Genomic DNA, 19,148 nt, shown 5'->3' on the forward strand with positions numbered 1-19,148 from the left:
AGGAGCGCCCATACCCCCTGCCCGGGGTCATCTGCTGGGGCCTCTCTCTAGCATGTGAGACGTTGCAGCCAGAGCCAGCTGACTTTGCTTCCCTGAACCAAGGCTGTGACCTATTTTTTCACTACCATGATAATGTTTTCTTGAGGTTGTACCTCTGAGTAAGTAGCTCCAGTAGACCTGAATCTTGGCTTGTGCCTGACATGCTTATTGGCCTGAATGGGATTTTTCTTTCTTCCCCTTGAGAGAGGATTTTGCACAAGGAACCTGTGCTCAGCAGCTAAGTGCAAGGGTGAAGATAGCATAGGAGGAAACACAACAGTGGAGAGCCAGCTTGCCTAGGTTCGAATCTCTGCTCTGCCTCTTCCCAAGCAGTGTTTCCTGGGCCAAGATTCTCACCTCTCTAAGGCTCAGCTTCTTCATCTGTAAAATGGGGACAGTATGGCATCTGCTCCACAGAGTTGTTGTGAGGGTTATATGAGATGATGTTTGCAGAGATCCTGGGAGAGTACCTGGCACAACAATGTTCTCGACAATGCCGCTATTGTGGTTGTTGTTATGATCTAAATTAAAACATGGCGGAAGAAATGTTCCAAATAGACTTGTGACATTTGAGCTCCGGTGCCATCTAGTGGCCAGGATGTTTCAGAATGTGCTGTTGCCTAGGTGTTGCACCCACAGGTGATAAAAAGGGCCTGTTGTTCTGTGGGTCAATGAATTCCCGCTAACTGACTTCAAAGATGAGTCTTCCATGCCTGCCAGGACCAAGAATATCGCGTGACTTCATTACTGGCCTGAGTTGCATCAAAGAGGATAACTTTGTCTCTGTAGCAGACAGGGAAACCAGACCATGGAAGCTCTGGTGCCTTCTTTCTCTTGAGCCGGCCATGCAAGGCAACTCTTGTGTTTTCAATAGATGTAGCAGCCTCCCAGAACAATGCAGACTACAGACAGACTTGCTATTGTAGTGGTTAGGAATGTGATTATGGTGGTCATGTGGTTTGTGACTCACTAGCAGAAGGGCTTTGGAAAGTTACTTAACCTCTTTGAGCCTCTGGGAGTATGAAGAGTAATAGTAATGACTTCACAGCGTTTTCTTGAGAAGGCACATATGTGCTTAGTGTAGGGCCTGATGCAGAGAAGCTGCTCGGTCAACATTTGCCAAACTTATTTTTCACTTTCGCAGTAGATGCTTGCGTTAAAGGAGGGCCACTTGTTCACTTATTCATTCAATCATTCGGTCATTCAACTGATATCTGTTGAGAACATACTCTGTTCCGGGAACTGAGCTGAAGCCATGCATAAAACAGACACAGCTCCTCATGGTTGGTGTGACGGGCATTAAACAAGCGGTTCCCAGGGGAGCCATGTATCATCGAGCTTGAGTTGTAGACTGGACAAAGGACCTTCTGTGGAGCCTCATTCCCATCCTAGATGTTGTGGATTTGTACAAATTTACATGATGCTTTTAAAGCACGTGGGAGTTAAGTTTCTGGTTCTTAAAAAAAAAGTACATTACGGTGACTTTTAGAAGGTGCAGGTAAAGTGCCTTCTCTAACTTGTCTAAAAGCTCCATGTGGGTTGGTGGTGGACCTGGTGATGGTATGTAAGTGTGTGTATTTGGATTCCCTCTGTGTTACAGGTCTGGTGGCGCAGATGATCGCTTTTACTCCGTGGAGGGACTAGAGAGCATCCTACTTATTTCTCACCAGTATTATCAATCGATTCCTCCTCTTCTTTTAGCTTTTCTCTAGTCTCTATGCTCCTGAGTGTTTTCTTGCTTTAGTTCATGGGAATTCAGCCAGCTCCCAACGTCCCCCTTCGTTCAGAAGACCATCCTGCCACCTGCATCGGAGATGGAATAACACCCCTCAAATAAGTCCTTAAAGCAGTGGTTTTCATGAAAGGCTGGGTGAGGGGTGTTGGGGAGAGGAGAATATAGCTTATGGATGCTTGGGGGAAAACATATTCAATGTGATACCATATTAAATAATATAACATAAAGCAACATAGTACAATATACATGAAAGAGTCTGTATTATACTGAACAGTAGAAAATACGTACTTCTTTCATAAGGTTATCAACAAATGTGGAGCTCAACAGTTCTTCCTGGCTGGCAACCCTACATAAAACAACAGATTCTTTTTTTTTTTTTTTAATTTTTTATTTTTTAATGTTTATTTATTTTTGAGACAGAGAGAGACAGAGCATGAACGGGGGAGGGTCAGAGAGAGAGAGGGAGACACAGAATTGGAAGCAGGCTTCAGGCTCCGAGCTGTCAGCACAGAGCCCGATGCGGGGCTCGAACTCACGGACCGTGAGATCATGACCTGAGCCGAAGTCGGACGCTCAACCGACTGAGCCACCCAGGCGCCCCTAAAAAGACAGATTCTTTAGGGATTCCCAGGGATAGTCCCACCCAGGGGAACATAACTCAACCCTAGTTGAGACAGCGAGGTAAGATTTTTCATTTATCAAAATGGAACCTAACCAAAAACAAAACTGAACAAGAAAACTAAAGGCTGGAAAATGTCTGTTTATCTGGTTTCAATTACTCCTAAATGGACACTGCTTGGGGATTCGTAAATAATAGCAATAGCAATGATGGCAATGACATTGATTTTGTGCCCGGTTCTGTGCTAGAAACATACCACATGGTACCTCTTTAACTCTTTTTTTTTTTTTTTAATTTTTTTTAACATTTTATTTATTTTTGAGACAGGGAGAGACAGAGCATGAACAGGGGAGGGTCAGAGAGAGGGAGACACAGAATCTGAAACAGGCTCCAGGCTCTGAGCTGTCAGCACAGAGCCCGACGCGGGGGTCGAACTCACGGACCGTGAGATCATGACCTGAGCCGAAGTCGGCCACTTAACCGACTGAGCCACCCAGGCACCCCCTCTTTTTTTTTTTTTAATAAAATTTTTTTAATGTTTATTTATTTTGAGAGACAGAGCATGAGCAAGGAAGGGGCAGGGAAAGAGGGAGACACAGAATCCAAAGCGGGCTCCAGGCTCTGAGCTGTCAGCACAGAGCCGTACCTGAGGTCCTACAAGAGGCTCCAACCCACCAACGGTGAGATCATGACCTGACCAGAAGTCAGACGCTTAGACTGAGCCACCCAGATGCCCCGGTACCTCCTCTACTCTTCACCACATTGAGGAGGTAGGTGAGAAAAGTCTTGGTGGTGCTTCGGCAAAGTTCAGTGACTTCCCTGGGGTCGGGTGACTTTTCTTTCTGGGCCCTGCATTACTGCTTCGGCGCTGTTTCTTCCTGAACACCAAGTACCTTCCTTGATCCCACGTGGCAGCCTGATTCATTAATTAGTTTCCCTTTATTTAGATGCATTCTGCAGCCCCTGGGGGATAATTAAAAAGTTGATTTTATAATATTAATATTAGTGTAGATCTTTAGGGTCAGGGTCTTTTACCAAAACCCTTTCATATTTCCTTTTCAGCCTCAATTGTGGAGAGGCTCTGCAGAAGACATTTCTGTTTACACACTGCTGGCAGGGAGAGAACCGGATCTTTCCTACTTAGCTGTTTTTTGACTTTAAAGAATCTGGCTTGAAAACATGTTTTTGCCTTGTTTTGTTCTATAGGATTGGTTTATTGCTATTGAGCAAGTTTTGCCTAAAAGTTACCACCACTGAATACCTTGCCAGTAGATCCTAGGCTGAAATAGCACAACTTAAAAATATCGTTTTAGGCAGTTAAGTTGGGGAAGAAATATCTATGTGACTAGAATAAAACTGTTTAAATCTGAGCCTTTGGTTTGTGTTCCCTGAAGCATAAGTGTCTAAAATTTTCCTCCTTTTATGCTGTAAATGGGCACTTTTACTGCATCATATGCTAAGATATTATAGCCATCCCTCTTGAACTATAACTCTTGTTCCTTGATGCTGTGATAGATTGAAGCCTGGCGTTTTAAAGGATTGTACCTGAATCTATTTTTTGGTGGTGGTGGTGGTGGGAAGTTAATGTCCCCACTTCCCCTGACGGCTTACACAGGAAGCTTAAGGCGTAATCAGACTATAAAATCCTGACCAGAGAAGCGATCGTAATTTTAGCTACAGACTAAGCAGATAACAGACGACCGGCCATTCACTAGTCAGAAAGATAAGGGAATGAGTTTGATTCCTCATTAAAAGCTTCATGGTTTAAGTCTTTAAAAAAAAAAAAAAAACCAACAAGTGCTGGGGCTTTGCTTATTAAGTTACATAAACAGAGTGAAGTGCCATGGGGGAGAATGGAAACTCTTGGTGTGACCTATAATTAGAAAATTTCCACACAGAGAATAAAAACAGAGGCTGTATGCCACTTCCTGACCCCACTCACCCACAGAGTCTAAGCCATTGGTGGGACACAGATAAGAAAACACCAAGGAAAAGAAACCCGAGCCAGGCTGCCTGTTTGCTGTGATGGGATCCAGCCTGAGAGCGATGGATGTGACGTGCCCTTGTAGTTTAAAGCACGTCCGAGGCACTGGTAAGAAGGAAAGGCATCGCTTTTCACGAACTGCAGTTAACCAACTAACACGACGGTGTTCCATGCCGGCTAATGAAACAGCCAGAGAGTGTCTACTGATTGGTATAGAACAAAAGGTCTGATTGGTGGTATACTGGCTCTTGCCCACCACTGCCGGCATTTTAGGCAAGTTGCTTCCCCACCCCCCAACCTGACCCCAAGCCTGTGGGATTAGGGTCACGCTGCCTGCCCTCCTTCTAAGGTGGTTGTAAGGATTCAGTGTGAGGGTGCACACCAAAGCACTTAGAAAGCTGCAAAGACCCTCTCAGATGCTGGTCGTTGTTATGTTACGTTACGTATGTTAAATATGTTTCTCTACAGCGTGTTATAAAATAATTGTACGTGGAATCTAAAGTAGACTTAAAAAAAAAAAAAAAAAGCCGAGTTTTCTCACCATTAGACAATCCCTGCGCAGGGAGTGTAGTCAGTGGTATTGAGCCCGGCCGAGGTCACCTGCGCCTCTGCTGTGGCTCACAGACATTGCACCAGTCAAGGTCAACCCTGAGACTTTCCCGTCCTCTTGCTTCCCAGTGCCAAACCCTATGCGAGGGAAGAGCAGACTGTGGTGTGATTCCTGGGAGGGAGTCAGAATCTTGCTCTCCCGTGTAGTCATTATGTGATTTTGGGAGAATATGTTCACTTTTCTGAACCTCCATTTCTTCCTCTGCATGGATCATTCTCCTATACATCTCCACATATCCTAAAATGGGATAAGAGTATTGACTCTGGTGGTTTGTTAGTAGGTTCCATGAGTCAATAGATTGGTAAACTGCTTGAGGACAGGGAAGGCATCCCAGGCACATTAAATAGTGCCTGGCGTGTAGTAGATGCTCAATTAAAATTAACTGAATAAAAATGTATTTAAAAAATCCTAGCATGGTGACAGGTACATAACAGGTGCTAGTTAGAATTTTTATGCCATTTCTCCAATAAGTGCTTTTTTTCCTTACATAAGGTGTTACTAATTACCTGAATAATGAACTTAATAAACCCCTTAGGTCCTCTGGGCTTCATTCCTCATCTGTAAAAGAAATTAGAATAGTTTAATTTTCATGTCTGCTCTATCTGACAATGATTTGATTTTTTCAAAAATCACATCCACTCCCAAGGGAGACCAGTTTGTCTGTAATGAACGTGCTGTCACTTTGGAGCCGGGCTGAAAATCAGTCGGTATAAAAAAAGGAAAGCCTTAGAATTTTAACCGATTTCAACTTTCACATGCAAAGCTCTGTCGTGTGCCTTGGATAGTTCTGGTCTTTGCATATTCCATCCGGTTAGTGTACTTTCCACCCTCAAGAGTGTTCGGGTTTAGAAGAGAAATTGTGTCGACATGGAACTGTGACTGATGAGGGAACCTGGCTGCCTGGCAGATGAGCGGCCTCCTAGGCACTCCCGCAAGAAGGGGGGCTCAGCCTCAGCTGCTGGTCGCAGCCGCGGTCCTGGACAAGCTGTTGGGCTCTGGGAACCCAGAAAAGCTCCAGCACATTTGGAGGAATCTAGAACTGTGCCATATGAGGAACAACATCAGGAATGAGGGATGTTTAGCTTAGAGAAAGCTCTCACATAAGCTCTGGCTGACCTGAAATGTTTTAAAACCATCAAGACTCTTCTAAGCGGCAGCAGAAGGCCAGACAAGGGCTGGGGAGAGGCCTGCCAAGGAGGAACATGCTAGATTAATGATGGACCAACCTGGCAATGATATCAGACCTCGTGTCAGGATATGGGACTGCGTCCATGGTAAACTATTGAATTTTTTTAAGTGTTTAATTATTTTGAAAGAGAGGGTGAGGAGGAGAGGCAGAGGGAGAGAGAATTCCAAGCAGGCTCCATGCTCAGCACGGAGCCTGACTCAGGGCTCGATCTTACCACCGAGAGATCATGACCTGAGCCAGAATCAAGAGTCCGTGGCTTAACTGACTGAGTCACCCAAGCACCCAGATACGCTATTAAATTTTTAAAAAGCTGGTGGCAGAAGTGTTTGTCGAGTCTGGTCTCACTTATATAAAAATGCATGCATATATAACTTTGTGTATAAATAGAAAGTTGGGGTACCTGGGTGGCTCAGTTGGTTGGCATCCAACTTCTGCTCAGGTCATGATCTCGCAGTTTGTGAGTTCAAGCCCCACGTTGGGCCCTGTGCTGACAGCTCGGAGCCTGGAGCCTGCTTCGGATTCTGTGTCTCCTTCTCTCTCTGTTCCTCCCCTGCTCACACTCTGTCTCTCTCTCTCTCTCTCTCAAAAATAAATAAAGATTAAAAAAAAATCTTAAATAAATAGAAAGTCTGAGTAAACAGGATGGAAACACTACTGCTAAGACTTTTCTCTGCAGAATAGGATTTTGTTGAGTGCCATAGAGGAACTTTAATGTTTCACTTTACAAACTTTTATAATCTTTCCCATCACAAACTGCGGCGTTGTTTGAATTATCATGGATTTTTAAAAATAATAAATGAAATAATAAGTGAGAAAAAGTGGTAATGACAGAAAGTAATACATAATGTGAAAAAGAGAATCAGAACCATCAGAACTAGCAAAAAGTCAGTTGCCATTGGAAGTAGCCATTTTAAACCATAATCCTGGCTGAAAAGCAAGAATTAGGCTATTACTGTTACTCTTCTAAGATTTCCTTTAGTTTAATGTTGTTATTCTTTTCAGTTGTAACGTTATCATGTAACGATATCATGTGAATATCATGGGGTATTTATTTCCTGAGTGGCTACTGTATTGCAGATTTTGTGCTTTCCATGTGCAGTTTCATTTAATTTTCATGATAGTGCCTGATAGCAGCATTATTCCCATTTTATGGATGAGGAAATAGGCAAAGGATGAGGTAAACACCCTGCTCAATGTCACAGAGCCAGTAGTGTGGTGATTTTGGACGTCACATGTTACATCCATTTGACACTCGCCCCATTACAGTATTAAAATGTGACCTTGGGGGGCGCCTGGGTGGCGCCGTCGGCTAAGCGTCCGACTTCAGCCAGGTCACGATCTCGCGGTCCGTGAGTTCGAGCCCCACATCGGGCTCTGGGCCGATGGCTCAGAGCCTGGAGCCTGCTTCCGATTCTGTGTCTCCCTCTCTCTCTGCCCCTCCCCCATTCATGCTCTGTCTCTCTCTGTCCCAAAAATAAATAAAAAACGTAGAAAAAAAAATTTAAAATGTGACCTTGGGAATTAGCTCCTCTCTAACTGGCATGATGAGTTGGAACTCGTTAGTGTGCTTTTGGGGTTAATTTTCTGAGGAAATGACCTTAGCCCTGGTGGGACCAGAGCATTCATCTGCCTGAGTGGGTGGGGTGGGAAAACACAAGGGAACAGTTTGGACATTGGAAATCTTACATATTGAATTCCAAAGACAAAGGTGCAAGTAATAATCCCTCCCCAGTGTTGAAAATAAAATTACATTCTGACAGAAGACCGCCATTATTTTGAGGGGAGATTTTCTGAATTCCCCAATTTCCCCTTAAAACACACAGAAGAAAACGCTTTCCTTTCTCCACTAGAGATGAGATAGCCTGGTTACTAGGCTTATTGCTGTGCCTTGTAACACTGGGTAGTAAATGAATATGCCATCAGTTTCCAGCCCTAAGACTTGATGGGAAGAAAAGTGGGCAGAAGAGAGAGGGATCGGGGAGAGTTGAGAAGCAGGCACCCGGGCCTGTCCCCCACTGGGTTAGACTCTCTGAGGGAGCATATGTGTTAAAAGCAGTCAGAGAAGTTTCAGGGAGTCTGAGGGCTGGGGCCTTGCCCCAACTTCTTGGGTACAGTGTGGGACAGTTGTGGTCTCTCTGGAGAGGTCCTTGATATATCAGACTCTGGAAAAACTTGGTGGCCTGCAGGCTTAATCAGACCTGGCTGAGGGAAGCTTCTGGTGGAGGAGTTTCCAGTTTCCTGAGGTGCTGAGGCCAGAATGACAGGCAATTTAGGGAATTCCGAGAGCCTACACTGCAGAATAGGTCACAGAAAGCGGTCTAGTGAGGAAGCTGGCTGGCTTCTCCCTGCCCTGCTAAGACCTGCTTGTGGACTGGGGGACCATGTCAACAGATAAGTAGACACTGGGCCTCTGTAAGACCCCTGAAGTCAGGAAGTTGAATAAGGGATGTTTGTATGGGTACCTAAATACTGTTGAAGGGCCCCAAGGTTGAGGCAGCCTGAGATCACAAAGACTTGCACTAGGCCCAAAGGCTGTTGCTCCTGAAGGCACACTCTTTTCTCCAGACATCCAGACCCCTCCAGACCTCCTCCAGAGCCTAGCAGCCAGGGAGGGGCCAGAGGGCTGAGAAATCTGAGCTGGGGCATTTCTTGGAATGGCACTGTCTGAAAGAACATTCTGCAACGAGGCGGACATTCTAAATGTCCAATACGGGAGCCAGGAGCTACTTGGGGCTATTTCAACGCTTGAAATGTGGCTAGTAACCTTGAGGAATTGAATTGTTTTTTCAATTTTAACTTTTTTGTTGTAAAAAAATAACAACATTGGACGAGAAGCACTCATAATCTTTATACTCTAAACAGGAAGTTTTTTTGTCTATTCTCTTGAATCTTTATTCTCTTGTACATCTATTTTTGCTTTTTGAAATCATAGAACACATACAATATAGAAATTAACTTTTAATGACTTTACCTCTAAGGATATCTAAGAAGCAAGCTAAAATATTTCTGAGTAAGGGGCAGGGAAAACAAAGATTTTTTTTTTTGAGAATTATTTTAAAGAATCAAAAGGAAAATCAGATGTGTGTGGAGTTGAAATTTAAGTGTTAATTAATTAACATACTGGACAGTTGAAATTTAAATGTTAATTAACATACTGGACAGTTGAAATTTAAATGTTAATTAACATACTGGACAGTGCATATTTTAGAGGGACCATTTAATGCATTAGATTGAACCAAGTTAAGTACATAAGATAAAAAGTTAATGTTTCCTCTCTAACAAATGGGTATTTTAAAGAAGAATGGGTTTGTTACAGACCCAATAAGGTTGTGAGAAAAATTTGTGATCCCCTCCGTATTACTGCTGACGAAAATGTGCTCACTGTTGAAAAATCTAGAAAATACAAATGAGCAAAAGGGAAAAATTGAGTCCCACCACTTCCCTTTTCATTTTAGTAAATATCTGTCCGGTCATGTGTGTGTGGGTGTACATGTATGTGCACATGATTACTTTTGAGAGTGGAATTATCACGTCCTATTGTCTTATAATTTGCTTTTTTCCTCTGGATTATATCACAAATAACCCCCGTAGAAAGACACTGGGGTCATCTTCAGCGTTTCCAGGTCATGAATGATGCTTTGATAAAGGTCTTAGTAGCTAAATCTTTGTACACAGACACCCCACCTTTCTTGGCTACTGCGCTTCTCCACCTCATGTCTCCACCCCTGACTTCTGTGAAGTCTTCTCTCCGGGACATTTGGTGTTTCCTTCCTTTCAATGAACCAATCTACTCTGTCATTTCTCTCCCCCAAGAAGCCCACCTTGCCCCACAGTGAAGGAATTAGAGGAAGATAATTGACCTTACCTGAGTTGGGTATTTATCAGGATTAAGCCGGATGAGGGAAGGTAGGTCCTCTCTCTTGGTTGGGAGTGGGGTTTTCTGCTTGTCTCCGCATAAGATTTAAGAGGTAAAGTGACCATACGGTTATTTCCTGTTTATGGAAATCTCATCTTTCTTCACCTGTCCTTCCTGTTCCCTTCTTCCTGTCTTTGCCTTCACGTGTGCGCCACCTCCCCCCAAACCCCCCAATTTCCTGCTCTGTTGACCTGCATGAGTTTATGGTGGGAATGTTTGAGAAGATCCCCACCAGGTAAGGTCATTGTGTATTCCACTCACTCAGCTATAAATTTGTTACAAAACCCCATTTCTAATTTGACTGATTTCCCCAGTTTAGGAGTATTTCCCTAGCCTGACTTCATTCTCTCAGAGCACATCATTGCTCTACGGTCACTTCTCTGAGACAGATTCTTTACATTACTAAACAATGACAAGAGTAAGAGGAATAGGAAGGAGTCATTCGTCGCTGATAATTGTCTTCATGCTGCATGAATCATCGGTCCCTATTTGTCTCTAGAGTGAATAAGAAGTTACTGTAAAAAAGTGCAGTACAAATTATTCATTTTAGTCTGGAAAGACAATACCTACATACACAAGGCATAAAATTAAGAAAGCACGAAAAGGTATAGAATGAAAAATAATTCTCCCTTTTACCCCCCACCCCCACAGAGGTTCTTCTTTCCAGAGGCAACTGCTGTTACCAGTTTCTGGTGGGGGTAACTATACCCCCATGTCCTCATGTCCGGTAAGGTGCCTGCCTGCCACGTCTGCCAGTGTGTGTACAGGTGCATGGAATGTGTGGAAAGTGGCTAGTCCAAAGTGAGATGTGCTGTAAGTGTAAAACACATGCCGTGTTTCAAAGACGTATGAAAGAAAGCAGGCAAATATCTCGTAAATAATTTTTGTACTGATTGCATGTTGAAGTGATCATATTTTGGAGACTCTTAAATGAATTTTACCTACTCCTTTCTGCTTTCTTGGTAGCTACTAGACAATTTAAAGTTACCGGTGTGGCTCACATGTGTGGCTTGCGTTGCATTTCTATGGATGGTGCTGGTGTTTGCAGAACTAAGTATGCACATACACATATTTGTATGTCAGGGTCATGGAGCCTTCTTTAAAACATATCTGAAAATAATAATGATTAATGTTATGTAGCGAATTATGGTTTCCAAAGCCTGTTCGTATGTTTCCTCATTCAATTCTTATAATAAGCCAGTAACATAAGCATCTTACTTAGAAGCAACCACAGCTGGGCAAGGAGGGGAAACGAACCTTTGTGTGGGATACTTTCTGTGCATAAATTCACTTAATTCTCAACACAGTATGGAGGCGGGTTTTATAGGTTTTATTATTCCCATTTTACAAATGAGGACAACGAGGTTCAACATGGTTAAGTGACTCACAGGAATCACATAGTCAATGGAGGGGTTAATGGTGCACCTTTGCTGTCAGACAAGCATGAGTGAGCTGTGACTCAGCCACTCTCCTAGTTGTGTGAACTTGGACGAGTTTATCAGCATGTAAAATGGAGAGAATAAATAAACCATGACATGGGGGTGTCAAAATTAATGGAGATAGCATGTATAAATGCTTACCGCAGTGCCTAGCACAAAGCAAACCCTTAAAACGTGTGTGTGTGGATGTACCTGTGTGTGTACATGTGTGTGCCAAGATTCAAACCCAGGTTCCTAGTTTCCCGAGCCCCAGCCTCTTCATTTTCCCCCTTCTGGTGACTCAGTCCCTTCTGGGCAGCAAGACTCAGTTTGTCTGACCCAGTTATCATCATTCCACTTACTCAGCTGTAAAGTGGGGGGAAAGGCAGGAACAGAGGAGAGGCATTTCCAGATCTTCCTGTGCTCTCCAGCTAAGGAAGGGGTTGACCCTCAATGTGCCTGAGCCATCTTCCCCATCAAATGTGTCGTGGGGTAGAATTGATAAGATAGAGACACTTATGGGCTTTCTTTGACGTCTTGGAGCAAAATAAGTTGCAAGCCACAGGGATTAGTGAATGGAAACAAGGGGACACGCCTACCGTGTCCGGGGATGCTGCGGAATCTGTCCATGGCTTTGGAACACCAGTGATTATGTTAGGTGAGATACAATGTATTTAGATGGCCCCCAAATCAGGCAAATAATTATAATACAATCAACTACAGTTGTGAAATAGAGCAGAACTCTCTGTGATTTTCGAATGGTCTTTATTCTTTCCCTTTTGAAAAAACTGACAGGAAGTAAGTGATCAGGAAATGCAGGAACAATGGCCTTTTCCTGGAAGAGTGGCTCCGAAAGATGACTAACTGTTCAGACATGCTGGGGGCTCTGCTACAGAGGATGAGGCCAGGGGTCCGCAGGGGGTGAGGGGCTGGAGGTAACCTCCAGGGACGGACAGAACCGCCCGTGGAGTGTATTATTTACGACTCCCTATCTGGTAAAAAGAAGTGAGAGATTGTGGCAAGGTTACATGGCCCTGGAGACCATCAAGTCGTTAATTGGCAGAAACTGCCACCTGACTTGAGGCCTTTAAAAAAATTCTTAGGATCAGGCAGGGACAGCCAAGAGAGACTGCCTTCACTTATTAAGCCCAGAGTTGTTTTCTCTCTGTAAAAATAATTAATCACAATTTATAAAAAAGAAAACTACCCCTCGGAATGTCTTATCAGCCTGAGGAAATCAGCGTTCTACTGAATTAATAGCATTCTGGCACTAGGCCAGACACAGGCTGCTTCAACTGTGCTAAGTAGCCTTGGTCCCAGCAAATGCATGGTTTCTCCTAGGCTTTGTGAAGTGCCGAAAAGCCCCTCTGGAGCCCCTCTTTTTTTCTCCTTACACCCTGTAGGGGACCAGGAGCCTCAGGGTCTGTTTTGCAGGGGTTCCTAGGAAACAAGGAGGTAACTTTCCCACGGAGCATCAGATTCGAGTAACATTAATGTTCTTATTTCTTTGAAAAAAATTTCAAGTTGAGAAAAAAAAAGTATACAGAATCCCACCACCTGGACAAATTATGTAAGGTAGTGTCTTCAGTCCTCTCTTTCTGTGCCTCAGAGGTATCACTGTAAAAAAAGAAAAGAAAGGGTCCTCCCATTTCTTTTCCTAACTGTGCAATTATATTTATAATATATATAATTTTAATGATATAAATATATCATCCATACGTTTATAAATGTATTGTTTATAAAAATAAAATATTATTCATTCATAAGTCCTTTATATAAATATAACAGAATTATATAATAATTATATATATACCTATTTTCTTCAAATGGGATGCAATTTGCTACTTGTTACTCAGATTTTCCATATCAGTACCTAAAAATTTTTCCTTTTTTTTTAAAGTTTATTTATTTTGAGAGAGAGAGAGAGAGAGAGAGAGAGAGAGAGAGTTGGGGAGGGGCAGAGAGAGAATCCCAAGCAGGCTCCTCTCTGTCAGCACAGAGCCCAACACAGGGTTTGAACTCACAGACCATGAGGTCATGACCTGAGTGGAAATCAAGAGTCCAATGCTTAACCGACTGAGCCACCGGGTGCCCCTAAAATTCTTCCTTTTTAAAAATGGTTACAAAATTGGGCACCTGGGTGGCTGAGTCAGTTAAGCATCAGACTCTTGATCTTGGCTCAGATCAGGATCTCAGGGTCCGTTTCAGTTGGTGAGTTTGAGCCCCTCATTGGGCTCCCTACTGATAGCTCTAGGGGATTCTCTCTCTCTCTGCTTCTCTCTCTGTCCCTACCCTGTATGCGCACGTGGGTGCACTCTCTCTCTCTCTCTCTCTTTCTCAAAATAAGTAAACTTAAAAAAAAATTAAAATGGTTACAGAATAGTTGACATTTAGCAAATTTATTATGTGCAATGTATTCTTCTAAGCACTTTACAAGTATTCACCCACTTTAATGCTCACAGCAACCAATGAAGTAAGACTTTTTATCATTCCCATTTTACAGAGGTAAGAGATTGAAAGGCTGAGTCATTTGCCCAGGATCTTACAATATTCATGCAACCAGGGTTCCGGCTCAGGCAATTCGGCTCCATCATTCCCATTCACAGCCACTGTGCCGTGGATGGACCCGTTTAGTTGGCCATTCTAATCTCTTTCTTGTTATTTCCATGCTTAACGAACATCTTTGCACATACATCTTTCTTTCTGAGGTGCCAGGTCCTAGAAGTGGAGCTGCTGGGTCAAAGAACATGTGTATTTAAAATTTTGATTTCAATGGGTGATTGAAATTTCTTTTTTAAGCACCTGCTAGGTGCCCAACATATTTTCCCATTCACTATTTTATTCAACCTTCATGGCAATCTTGTGCATATGTATTTTGATCGTCTACATAACCTGTAGAAGTTAAGAGATTTGTTCTGAATCCCAAAGCTAATCAATACACAAAACCCCAACTCCAGACTCTGGGCTGTGCACCTTGTGTGAATTTCACTGTATTCCAATGTATTCCACAATAGCATACAGTGCTGTTATTGCAGTGGGAGGTTTTTGTGCTTTATTCTGGAAAGCCAGAATTTAAGCCTAAACCACCAAGCTTGTCAATGCCTCAGGGTCTCTGTTCTTTTACAGTTAAGTGATGCACGTGAGATCCTCAGAAAAAACCCAAGTGTTACTTTGGAGCTCAATGTTACTAGAATGAGTCAGTTCTGGAAAATGATTTCTATAGTTTTAATTATTCCTAATGTTTTAACATGATTTTATATTAAAAATGACAGTCTATGCAGGTATCAAGTGTTTTGTTTTGCTTTGTTTTACTGGAAATTCTCAAAAAGGAATCATTCACGGCTTTACTTAAAAATATAAACATAGTCTGATCACGGAACAGCTGATTAGGCACCGTGTGGATTTTTTTACATTTCTTCTTCCTCCATTTTTGTGTCGATTCACTGCTCTGCTTACTAACAGGTTCACCTGGGACAATTTACTTTATCATTTTAACCAAATTTCCTCATCTGGAAAAAGGGGATAACAAAAGTATTCCATTCTGCAGAATTATTGTGCGGACTGAGCCAAATAACTCATGCCTGATGTTTGACACTGTGCCTGACACACGGGAGGCCTGAATAAATGTTAGCAGGTTGTAAAGGCAACAGCACAAACCACAGTCAAGAATGGACAGTTAGGGGACAGGGGCTGGGGGGATGGGCAAAATGGGTGAAGGGGAGTGGGGGATACATGCTTCCAGTTATGGAATGTGTAAGTCATGGGAAGGCACAGCATGGGGCACCTGGGTGGATCAGTAGGTTAAGCATTGAACTTCAGCCCAGGTCATGATCTCACAGTTGGTGAGTTCCAGCCCCCACATGGGGCTCCCTGCTGTCAGCACATAGAGCTCCCTTCAGATCCTTTGTCCCCCCACCTTCCCTGCCCCTCCCCCGCTGGCGCTATCAATCTCAAAAATAAACATTAAAAAAAAAGCACGAGCATAAGGAATATAGTTAATGCTATTGTGATAGCATTGTACGGTGACAGAGGGCAGCTACATTTGTGGCGAGCATAGTCTGACTTACAGAGTTGTCGAATCACTATGATGTACACCTGAAACTAACGTAACTTTGTGTGTCAACTGTGCTTCCAAAAAAGAAAAAAAAAAAGACGGGACAGTTAGCATCACACTGGGTACAATATGCAGCCCACATGAAAATTTCCAAAAGAGAGAATGGAGAAGGCTTCTCGTGAATACAACCAGGGAACTCGGCAGTTGGCAAAATGGGGTGAGAGTCTAACATGGAACGAAAACTGCCGGCTAAGTGGGATTCCATCGGCCGGCCCCCTCTAACTTGGCCTCCACGGTAAAACCCCCTCCATGGCCCCACTCCATCTTCTCTGGCCACGCTTCCTGTTCCTCTGCTGGCTCCTCTACCGGCCTTCAAGGGTCTGTCTTCAACCTTTTCTGTTTCTCAGCTACAGTCTCTCCCTGGGGATCTGTTTTTTGCTTAGGTAGTCGTAATTAAGAATAGATGAGAGGGGCGCCTGGGTGGCGCAGTCGGTTAAGCGTCCGACTTCAGCCAGGTCACGATCTCGCGGTCCGTGAGTTCGAGCCCCGCGTCAGGCTCTGGGCTGATGGCTCGGAGCCTGGAGCCTGTTAACGATTCTGTGTCTCCCTCTCTCTCTGCCCCTCCCCCGTTCATGCTCTGTCTCTCTCCGTGAGTTCGAGCCCCGCGTCAGGCTCTGGGCTGATGGCTCGGAGCCTGGAGCCTGTTAACGATTCTGTGTCTCCCTCTCTCTCTGCCCCTCCCCCGTTCATGCTCTGTCTCTCTCTGTCCCAAAAATAAATAAAAAACGTTGAAAAAAAAATTAAAAAAAAAAAAAGAATAGATGAGAAAGAAGTAATTTTATGTGATGGAGACGTGGGACTGAGGGTTACAGAAACTTACCGAATAATTAAGGATAGATGAGAAAGGAGTAATTTTATGTGATGGGGACGGTAGAAAAGACGGTTGGGAGCGTTGGCTAACTTGGAGATGGGGGTAGGGCAGGAAGGAATTCAGTTTAAAATGTCAGGTTTTGTACTTGATTTTCGCCGTTGGCTTTTTGAGTTCTGGGTTAATTGAGTCTTTTTGCCAAAATGATAAAATGCTCCCCTTTTGGATGTGGGGTAAGTTGATATGAATTAATCAGGCTCTGTGAAGGGTGTCAAGGAGTTATGATCTATCTAGGTATGTGTGGGAGCCGTTCCACCAGATGTGAAAGTCAAATTAGTCAGCGTGTCTGCTCCCTGCAGCTGGGGTGAAGGTTTATCTGGGAAAGAGACTGATTCTGTCGGCTAAAAACAAGTCTTTGGGTTTTATCCACGGTTTTCCAGGTTCTATGTCCTTCAATAATTAAGAGTTGGCTCTACACCAGTAATGTGGGAGCCTTAGAATTGATATGTAGGAGTTTGGGTGAATAACGTTTTGATGCTTAATATTACCTGGAGGTAACTATGGGGTCTGTAAGACTAGCCAGGAAATCTCATGAAAAGAGTTCCTTTGTTGCTATATTGGCTCCTGTTTTATTATATTTGGTACAGTGATCCAATGAAAAGAATAATTTTTACTTTTCTGGTTTATTTGTGGGTTGGACTCAGAAACTAAGGAACTCAGCACTGAAAAAGGACCAGGAGAAAAATGAATTAATTGACGCCTCCCCAAAGCTCTGAGTGAAGAAGGCTATACTGACCATCTCGTGGTTGGCCTGCCTAGTGCTCTTCTTCTGTACACAGAATCCCTCTCTTTCTTTTGGAAAATCGCATCTCTCTGACACTGGTCTTATGATTTGGATAGAAATGGCACTACTCCCTATCTCTAGTGGGGACTTAACTCCAACCAATGAGAATACCACATCCCTCTGACTACAGTAATTCATTCTGGGGTGGGCCTTTGACAAGCACCAGATTAAACAGAGACAGTCCTGACCCTCTTGCTCAAATTTTTGGGAGAGAGTTGATTTCTTTCTTTTGGGACTGCCAAGCTGGCAGAATGTACACGTAGATCTTCTGGAGGCCATCTTGCCTCCGCGGAAGGGGAGTCTTCCAGGAAAGGATGCCAGCATAAAGGAAAGCAGAGCCAGGGATGGATACCAATTCCTGATGACACCATATGAGTATCTGGATCCAGCCATACCTGAAGCCAGAACAGCTTGGGCGTTTGTTATGTAAACAAATAAAATGGATATTTTATTGTTCAAGTTGATTTGCGCTTTTTTTTTTTTAAATCTCCCGTGATTTGTAATCTAAGCAGTCTGTCCTCAGCAAAGAAGAATCTACCAGTATACAAATTTTAGCCTAGAGAAATGAACCGTCAGAATATGCTGTTAATTTTCATGGTGTTAAAACGAAGAAAAAAATATCTCTGTGATGAGACCGTGTTCCTGTTGGCCGGTTTCCAAAATATGTTAGGATGAGCAGCGATATTATTCTTTTTCTCGCCCCAAATGTGTTTCTGACAACCACGTGGTATTCAGATAGCCAGTGTTCCTGTACAGATCCCCCGTCTGTGCAACCTTAGCTCATTCAATTGTGTCCGTTTTACGAAGACTCAGGTCTCCTCTCCTTTCTTTACTCTTTACATCCTGATTCTTATCTGGAGCTCTGTGGAAGCAAGGTGAACCTCTTGCCATATTAACCCATGAATCACCCTGACCTTGCAGGTTGTCCTTCCCCTTCAGGTCCCAAGGAGAAGAGGAAGCTTAGAAGGTGTAGACCTATGGTGGCAATCTACAGACAGGGAAATGAAACCGTGGAGATCACAAATGGCAAATAGAGGTTGACCAGAGGTTGACATTAGCCCTTCGCCAGAGGGGTCCTGTTTCCTGAAGAGCAGAGTTAGCACCACTCATCCGTTACCAGGAACCCTGATGAGGAATTGTAAAACTGATTTGGCCTCCTACCAATAGGGCATTGAAACTGGGACTTTCCAACTCCAGCTGTCTAGTGCAAAGACATTGTAGGAAAACCATACTCAGTTGGCAAGAATTTAGTTCATATTCTGCACCAGTTTGCAACAGTTAGCTGAGACCCAGCACTGGCCTAAGTTGGCATCCTTAGACTGGGAATTAAAACCGCAAATGCCCAAGGCGGGCCAGGCGGCTGGCAGGACTGGGTGATGTGATAGGGGATCTGTTGAGCACCTGTGTGATTAAAAGAAGCTGTCACTGTTCAGCCCTATCCAAGGGGCGTGTGTACATGCAGCATGAGCCCTGAGCTGCAGGATCCTCAATGCTTCACAGAGGGATTGGAAACCCAGAAGTCACCCGTTTGTAATCTCTGATTTGATAATAACACCAGTGATTGTGCCTGGTGGCTGGATGTTGGGTTGTGTTTAAGCCTAATTTAATTCCCTTTAAACAGAACCCAAAGTGTGATGGTTTAGAGCCCACCGGGTTTTGTGGCCTGTCTTTGACACTCGCTAATGTCAGGACCTTGGCCAGGAATTTGTCTTGGAGATGCTGTCACATCTGCTTTGTGGGAGAGGTTTGGGGAGTGGTAGAATTTGAGATTAAATGACACGATGCTCTTAAAGCTCTTATGGAGAAGCTGTATGAAAGTGTAAAGCTTTAATAAGTGCTTCCAATTCTAGGACGAGAGCTGACAGAAATCCA

The 19,148-nt window shown here is 43.6% G+C and overlaps 1 long non-coding RNA gene across 1 annotated transcript; it reads right to left on the minus strand.

The window, feature by feature from the left end:
• Positions 1 to 3,124: 3,124 nt before the first annotated feature.
• Positions 3,125 to 10,450, minus strand: LOC122237741. The gene is made up of 3 exons (XR_006216366.1): positions 10,042 to 10,450; positions 5,494 to 5,545; positions 3,125 to 3,356 (listed from the first exon to the last, which is right to left on the minus strand). It is a non-coding gene; the product is annotated as an uncharacterized LOC122237741 (long non-coding RNA).
• Positions 10,451 to 19,148: the final 8,698 nt, after the last annotated feature.

The sequence above is a fragment of the Panthera tigris genome, chromosome B1, assembly GCF_018350195.1.
Source record: "Panthera tigris isolate Pti1 chromosome B1, P.tigris_Pti1_mat1.1, whole genome shotgun sequence".
NCBI lineage: Eukaryota > Metazoa > Chordata > Mammalia > Carnivora > Felidae > Panthera > Panthera tigris.